The sequence below is a fragment of the Ambystoma mexicanum genome, chromosome 1p (genome assembly GCF_040938575.1).
Source record: "Ambystoma mexicanum isolate Mex_15411 chromosome 1p, UKY_AmexF1_1, whole genome shotgun sequence".
Classification (NCBI taxonomy): Eukaryota; Metazoa; Chordata; class Amphibia; order Caudata; family Ambystomatidae; genus Ambystoma; species Ambystoma mexicanum.
Window position 1 is genome coordinate 194,071,147 of NC_090921.1, and position 7,929 is coordinate 194,079,075.

General features: G+C 47.3%; 1 pseudogene; it reads right to left on the reverse strand.

Moving 5' to 3' along the window:
• Positions 1-3,646, reverse strand: part of LOC138464262 (extracellular calcium-sensing receptor-like) — a 73,203-nt pseudogene extending 69,557 nt beyond the window's left edge.
• Between the last annotated feature and the right edge of the window lie 4,283 nt (positions 3,647-7,929).

A 7,929-nucleotide genomic window follows, 5' to 3' on the forward strand; every position in this document is an offset into this window, starting at 1 on the left:
CTTCCTTGACAGCATGGATAAGACTGGGTGGCACACGGGTTCAACATTCAGATCTTACACTTCAAACGGGGAACAGGGTAGGTGATTAGGCACAACATATATCATGAGTGTGGGGGTCTACAGGGGGTCAAGACATGTTTATAGAGACAGCTTTGTTCTTTCCCAGGCCTCAACTTAAACTCTGGTCACCGTCAGGGCAATGATGTACTGCGGAAGGTAAATGATACAATGTTTGTTCGGTTACTTGATCGCGCCTAGTTGCTCGTGAGAACAGGCCTTCAGTGGAGCCGCCATGGGGAGGAGGCTGGGGGGAGTGCGGGCTTGCTGTGCGCGATCAAGTGGGGGAGAGCTGTTGCTCTGCAGGCTGCTTGTTCCTCGGAGGCCTGAATTAGTGTACTCAAAATGGAGCCAAAGTGTATTACAAAATGGAGTTTGTACCATGCTACAATGTGAGCCATGCAGTCTCACGCATCGGCCCGCAGCCACCCTGCATCCCGGGTCCAGGCGCATGGGTGGCTGTGGACGAGTCATAAGCCTCACGTAGGAGAGGAGTGCAGGGGAGGGGGGTCCTAAAGACCTTTCCTCCCATACATTTCAATTGGGGTCATGTTCGTGATGAAGCAGATCTGCAAAAATGGCGATAAATGTGTTTACTGCATTTTTTCTGATCTGCTTCAACTTTGCTAATTTGTATAGCGGAATAGGAGAGGGAGAAAGACATTAAGTGAGTTTCTTCATTAAAAGCTCCACCATACAATTAATTACTTTTGTGACATAGTTTGAGCCAGGCATGGTAGACTTTATTTCTACCCCTCCTTGGTCCCTCTCCTTGCGCCTTCCTAGGAGGCAAACAACCTCGGTGTCATCTTCAACTTCACTCTCTCCTACTCTCCTGACATAACAGACCTCCCTAAGAAGTCCCACTACCAACTGCACCTCCTCAGAGGTATTCATCCTTTTCTAACTTTCCCCCAGAAGCGCGCCATCTCCAGAGGCCTGGTTCTCTCTAGGCTGGACTACTGCAACAGTCTCTTTCTCAATCTACCTGCCTCTACTCTTCACCTTCTGCAACTAATCCAGAACAAGACTGCAAGACTTGTCCTTACCCTCTAGGCCAGGGATCGTATCTAGCCAGTCCTGAAATCATTCCACTGGCTCCCGGTGGCGGCAAGGATCAAGTTCAAGACCTTCTGCATTGCCTACAAAGCTTTCTGGGGCAAGGGACCACATTACATTTAACTCTCTCTTCCTAAGCACTTTCCTTCTCAAGCCCTTCACTCATCCACCTCCGACTCTCTGCGGGTCAGGCGCTTCTCCAGGCAGAGAGTGGGGGGTAGATCTCTCTCCTCAGCAGGACCCCCCCTCTGGAACATCCTCCCAGCCTCTCTCAAACTTGAGCAGGACCACCTAAGGTTCCAGAAGCAACTCAAAACCTTCTGTTTTGATTCTGCTTTCTCTCTCTCTCCCCTGCTGATGTACCTGTCTGTGGCGCTAACTGGTTATCTGGCCACCCTCTGAACCTTTATGGGCACCACGCTCCTACCCGACCGGTAACCCATTGCACTGACTCCGGGGATTACTGTACACTTAGGGACTGTATCTTCAACCCTACGGTCCCCTGCCTTCTTGCACTTACACAGAGCCGCCCACCCCGGCAGCACTTACTTGAGCTTTGCCTATTGCACTTATCCCCTCCCTCCACATGAACCTCTTCTCTCCCTTCCCCTTGCACTTGCATGATCTGAATGACACAAGGCCTAGTAAGATTGTTTGTTTTGTCCTCTCGCTTTGTCCTCCCTTCCTTGTCTTGTCGTGGTGTTGGAGAAGAGTTGGCATCATCGCCAGCCCCTCACCATTCCTGCAATGAAGAGAGCACGTGTAAACTAAGGGGGTACACATCCCCACCCCTCCATGACAGATCTGCACGACCTAACATTAGTTACCATGCGAATAACTCAGCAAATGTCGATGCCAAGAAACTCCACTTTGAATTACACTAGATGGCAACTTTTTGTGGGCCCAAAAAATCATCCCTCCGTGACCATAGCTCTCCCTTCCCCAGCACCTCGTACGAATACCTGAGCCACCGCCACCCACTGCCAGCTCCGTGCGAGCCTTGTTCTCACAGAAGTCTAGTAATTTACTGTTGGTTGCAATTGTTTAGTAACGCTTTTTTGCAGAATGTGCTCGCTGTCGAGCGTGAGACCAGAGCAGGCCCCAGTGCCGGTGCCCATCCATCTCCACTGATTGGCCCATGCCTTCTCGACCCCCACCTCTCCAGGTCACGGTCCATTGGTCCCCCGCCCTTCATTCCCTTTGATACAGACACACTCCTGACCCCCTCTTGCAGACCATCCCCGAACACCCACCATATACCTAATCCTGTACAGCAGGATGTCTCCCCAAACCTAATACACGTCTGTATGTCTATTCATATCATGAGGCATCAGCGATCATAAAGAATAGATCAAACCACAACGGGAAAGACACCATGGAAAGGGCCCTGTTACCAATGAAAGCCACAGTATTTAGAGGTTGGAACGCCAATATATCTGCTTATGTTCTCTAAGTGCCCCAATTCATGTAATGGTGTGCCAGTTCCTGTTGTTTAGTTTAGATTAGTTAATAATGTATCTCATCTGAACTGACCTTCACCACAGAGATGAGTCCAGCTGACCCACGTGCCATCAGATTGACTGAGAAGCAGCAGCCAATCGCAGCCTGGCATCACCTATAGAGCAGGCTGTGCCACACATGCATGCCAATCCACTTTGTCCTTTTGTGCTGTATAGTATTGCATCACTAGTGATGACATTTCACCTTATAACGTGCTGCCTGTGTATTGTTTGGCTGAGCGCTCTCGGGCAGCAGAGTTCTTTGCTTGCTAATTTGATCTTATATAAAATGTGTTATCCTTGCAATATATCTCCTGTTCTCATTCCCCGACGGGGTGTGTCTATTACTTTGGACTAATGGATATGACGTGTATTAGGGCGCCCGCCTTCAGTGGCTAGAAACACTTGTTTACAGGCGCATTATAAATGACTTATCATATATCATACCACTGCTTGCATCTACAGGAAGAATGAGAAGCTTCTCAGGTTAGCATGATAGGGGATATGAAAATGTAGATGTACTTCACATCATCTAAAGCGATTCCTTAACTTTGAACTCTGAGTTTTACTCAATTGAAAAAAACGTGGATGTTTTGTTATTGCACACACCGTTTAACAAATTATTTTTTGTTAGTGTACAACTGCAATCTGGTTTGTTTAAACAGTACATTGGCCCCAAGATGAACTATTAAATGTTATAAAAAAAATCCTAATGTAAGATACCATGACACATAAAATTAAAAATACAAGACTACTTCTAGCTACAAATATTAACTTACTTACGTCTGGCATGTGGCCGGCACTGGTTGCTCCCTGAAGGTGATTTCTTGTTGCACCGCAGCAAAGTGGACCCAGAAGATGCCACCAATCAGGATATCCCCATCTCTAGAGAAGCCGCTTGCCTTGATTTTCTGGAGTTGGCACCCGGGCATCAATCCCTGGGCAACAGTATCGGGCAATAAACAGCAGAAGAGCAGGTACTGGACAGCTATCGCGCAGTAGAAGGGTTTGATATAATTCTGTAAAGCCATCATTTGGATGGATGTGGGAATTATTTGAAGATCAGTAATGATCCATATGCCTGTCACTAAAAGAGGGTTTCCTAAATGGCTATGCTTCTGGGTTCAGCAAAGAAATGACCCTGGTTAAGTATGGCTAGTTGTTTTTTATTTTTGTTGTAAAAATTGTATTACAATTAAATCAAATTAAAAAAGAAAAAAGTATGGCTATGCCCCTGCCCCTTGTGCCTCCCAAAGATAGCACTTTACTCTATCCTCATCAACATTATCACACTGTATTTGTAATAGCGCAGCTTTCCTACTATGCAGAAATGACAAAGAAATGTGATAACGATGTATGCAAAATAAATACAAAAAATAAACACATGAGCCCCCTGAATTTTGCCAATACTTAATCGAATGTTCCATGTCATTGTCCTAATGTGTTGGGGTTTTATTTTGATTGGAATGAAGCCCGCCAAGTCCTGTGTCTACATTTATGGAACAGTGGGAATGATACAACAGCTGACCGGAACCCACTTTTCTCTAGATCCGGTGGGTCTGCATTTGGTCTACTTTCATGAGGCCTTGATTGGTCTAGGAAAGATTCGAAGGCTAAGCGCCTGACTCGGGGACATTGACATGCGCCGATCTCACAGGAGTCTGTGTGGAGAGCTTCCCCGTCCAGTCATAGCCCAGAAACACATCATTGTGAGTCTGAGAAATAAGTAGTCGAAGCAGACATACAAGTGCTGGAGTGACCAGGCTAGATTGATTGTGCATATAAGTCAAACTGGCATATTCCTTAGCTGAGGTGCTGTATACTGGGAGCGCCATCCATGTACATCTCAGACAACCTCTTCCTTAACATATCTCATGTTTTGCCATGGAATCCTGCGGTTCACGTGCCTCGGACCTTTTTATAGAAGCGCAAGTCCCCAGGAGGAGTAGAGGATCGGGCCTTGGAGATAATGTGACTGATTCGGGAAGGAGTGCTCAATGCAAAGAGGAGAATCTTGGCAGCTCAGGGAATAAAGGAGCAGAGTGGCAGCATCAGGTGCTGGTGCCTGAGTGGCCGCCCTGTGGACTTTGAGTTGTGCTCGCATGGTGGCATGGTTCTGGGTCCACATGGTTAGTACACTGTTTGAACACCGGTTATTTCCCTCAATCGGAAACCTTTGGTGTTGCCAGCTACAGTCTGAATTCCTTGCATTTTACATTTGAGGTGCTTTCCATATCCCTGTTACCCCATTCACTTTCCCTAGGGTTGTGATTGGCGCTGTGATATGATATGATATTTTATACATATCGCGCTCGTACACAAGTGTTTCAGAGCGCGACAAGGCAAGGGAGGGCAACAGGGGATAACAAAACACCGATCTTACTAGGCCCAGTGACATTGAGAATGCGCACGTGCAAGTGAGCAGTATCAATAGTTACACAAAGGACAGCAATTACTATGATTCAAACAAACACTGAATCAAGGTTTCTGAGTAAAAGAATATATATTTATTTACACATCAGTCATTAAACATTTCACTATTATCAAGTAGTAGAAAAATCATGTTACCATGGGAGTTGCTAGGTCTGGAAAAGACCCGGGGATAAGCTGATGTCGGAACGGTTGGGGTTGGGGGCTAGCTAGTCTTTTGGCTGTAGCTCCTGAGATTCTATCCGGGGCTACAACCAAAAGACCAGGGCCTATAGCCCCCTTAGCCCCCCCCCCTAGCAACGCTCCCGCATGTTACCAATACACTACACCGCACCCAATAGATTCTGGACAAGTTAGGCTCAAAATGAAGTGTGAGCAAAATGGTCATTCCAGCAATTTAAAAGGGAGGAGAAGACAAGGTTATTTTAAATCAACACTAACAAGTGATAGGCAGGGCAACCTAGAAAAGGCTTACTACAACTAGGATTCAAATCAATAGGCCTGGGCCAATGTTAATGGTACAGATTCTATGCAGAGGATCACACAGTTCAGAGTAGTTTGCGGTTAAGTCTTTGCCAAGAGTTCAAAACGAAGTTGGTCGGAGGAAAGATTATTTAAAGGAGAAGAAAAGGACAAGCCTTCAGAGAGGCGAAAGATTTCAAACACTTTCACCACGGTCGGACGGAACGAACGATCGGATTTGCACAGTACCTTAAATGAAGAAGAATCCTGTAGCTGAGGCGATTGTTCCTGGCAGTTCCTGCAGGCTCACGGTTCCTGAAGCAACTGTCGTGGTGACAAGAAGGAGGAAGACTGGAGGGTCCCTGCACTGCCCAGGGAAGAAACCAGCAGCAGAGCATAGCGTCGAATAAAAGGTGTGCTCCTTAAAAGCACAAATGGACCATTTCTCTCACTGGCTATCCGGTTTCCTGTATCACAGCAAATTCAACCAGGCTGAAGAGGAGGTCCAGGGGCTTTGTGAGATGGTTGGTCCCACCAGACTCAAGGGGAGAAGACTCCTTGCGGATCTCCTCTGTCGTCGAAGTTGCAGGCGATTCGGACCTGCAGCAGGGCTTCACTGTGTGTCAGTAGTTGCAGCAGTCATCTTCCTTCAGCTTCTCGTTGGCTCTCTCGATCCAGTGGCAACGTTGCCTTCCAAGTCCCAGAGACCTGCTTTTAAGCAGTTTTCCCCCATTCACACAACCTGGCTGTCAATCACACAGCACGGTGGCTGTCCTGGCAGAATAGTCACCTAATCAATCAAACTAGATTGTGACTTGGGTCTCCAAGGAGACCCTGTGCAGGGGGCCTCAAACCCCTCCCTCACATCCTGTCCACCCAGACATTCAGGCGCCTAAGGAGGGCTTCTGTGTAGAAGCCGGCTAAAGGATGGCGTACAAAGGAACCACACCTGGTTTGGGACGCAGAGTAAAACACGAGAAAGACCTTTACAAAAAGAAATGGTGAATAAACCCAACCGGAACCAAATAAAAATAAAAGGGGTCCAGTGGGTTAGAGTTTGAGGCTACCACCATAGCCTCTAACGTTACCGAGGCTATTTTCATAGCTTGCGGTAAAATAAAAATGATAGATACCACTGCCACCAGCCAAATCTTAGAGAAAGGGGAACGAAATAATGTTCCATGAGAATCAGAGAAAAAAAGGGATAACTGTTAACCCTTCCAGTACTCTATTGGAAGATAGGTTATACTTGGTCTGTAAATTTAAAAAGACTAATAAAAGTCAATGGGCCTCATTACGAGTCCGGCGTTAACCGAGGCGGTAAAACCGCCTGGTTAACGCCGGACTCGTATTACCATTCCGCCTCCGTGATTCCCGGAATTACCGGGGCATCACAACCCCGGCTTTCCGGGAATCACGGAGGCGGAATGGTGTAAATCCCCATTCCCATTGAGTCCTATGGGACTCAATGGGAATCGGGATCATGGAAACACCGGCAGCATCTTGTAATGCTGCCGGTGTTTCCTCGTCCGCCTGCAGGCGGGCGGTGTTAAACCCGCCAGGACAGACCTGGCGGGAACATCACCTCCCGCCTGCAGGGGTCGTGATCAGGCGGTCCGGAAACAACGGTGGCGGCGGGTTTACCGCCACCGCTATTTCCGGACCGCCACGGTCGTAATGAGGCAACTTTATAGGTTCTGGGAGACAATAGTCAGTCACAGAAAATGGAGTTTAAAGTGGGAAGTCTAAAAAGACAACCCTGTGTCACTGCACTAAAGGTGCTGTGTGACCCATAGTAAAAAGATGATGCCAATGGAGTGGGTGAGAATCCATAGTCCATGAGCGCAAAAAAATGTACGACACATAGCAAAAACACATGTAAGAGTGGGGAAAAAAGGCTCACACTCTTACCAGGTGAAAAAGTGAAACCCTGAAAAACCAGCAAAGCTGCTGAGGGACTCAATAGGTAAGGGAAATTAGCCATTCTGGAGAATTCTCCCTAACACATAGATAATAAGTAAGTAAATAAATAAATGAATACATAAATAAATAAATAATAAGGCAAAAAAATAAAATAAAAATAAAAACACAGTGGTAGTGCAGCCAGCAAGTGGCAAGTTCTGGGTTTAAGGCAGCAAGAGCAGAAAGAAAAGAAAGGGGGTGGGGGACTGTATGGGTACAGATACAGACCCCAGTGCAGGGGGTGGCCTGGAGGCAGTGTGGGTGGGTGGCAGGGTGAGCATGTACCTGGGCCCGGAAGACAGAGGATAGGCCAGGTGCACGGTGCCGAGAGAGAATAAGATTAGCATGGGAGAGGGGCGGGGGGCGAAGGCAGAAGCAAAGAGGAAGGTCTTGAGGTGCCTCCGGAACCAGAGATGGTTCTCCTCTAGAGAGGGATATAAACATGGTAAGCAATGATTTG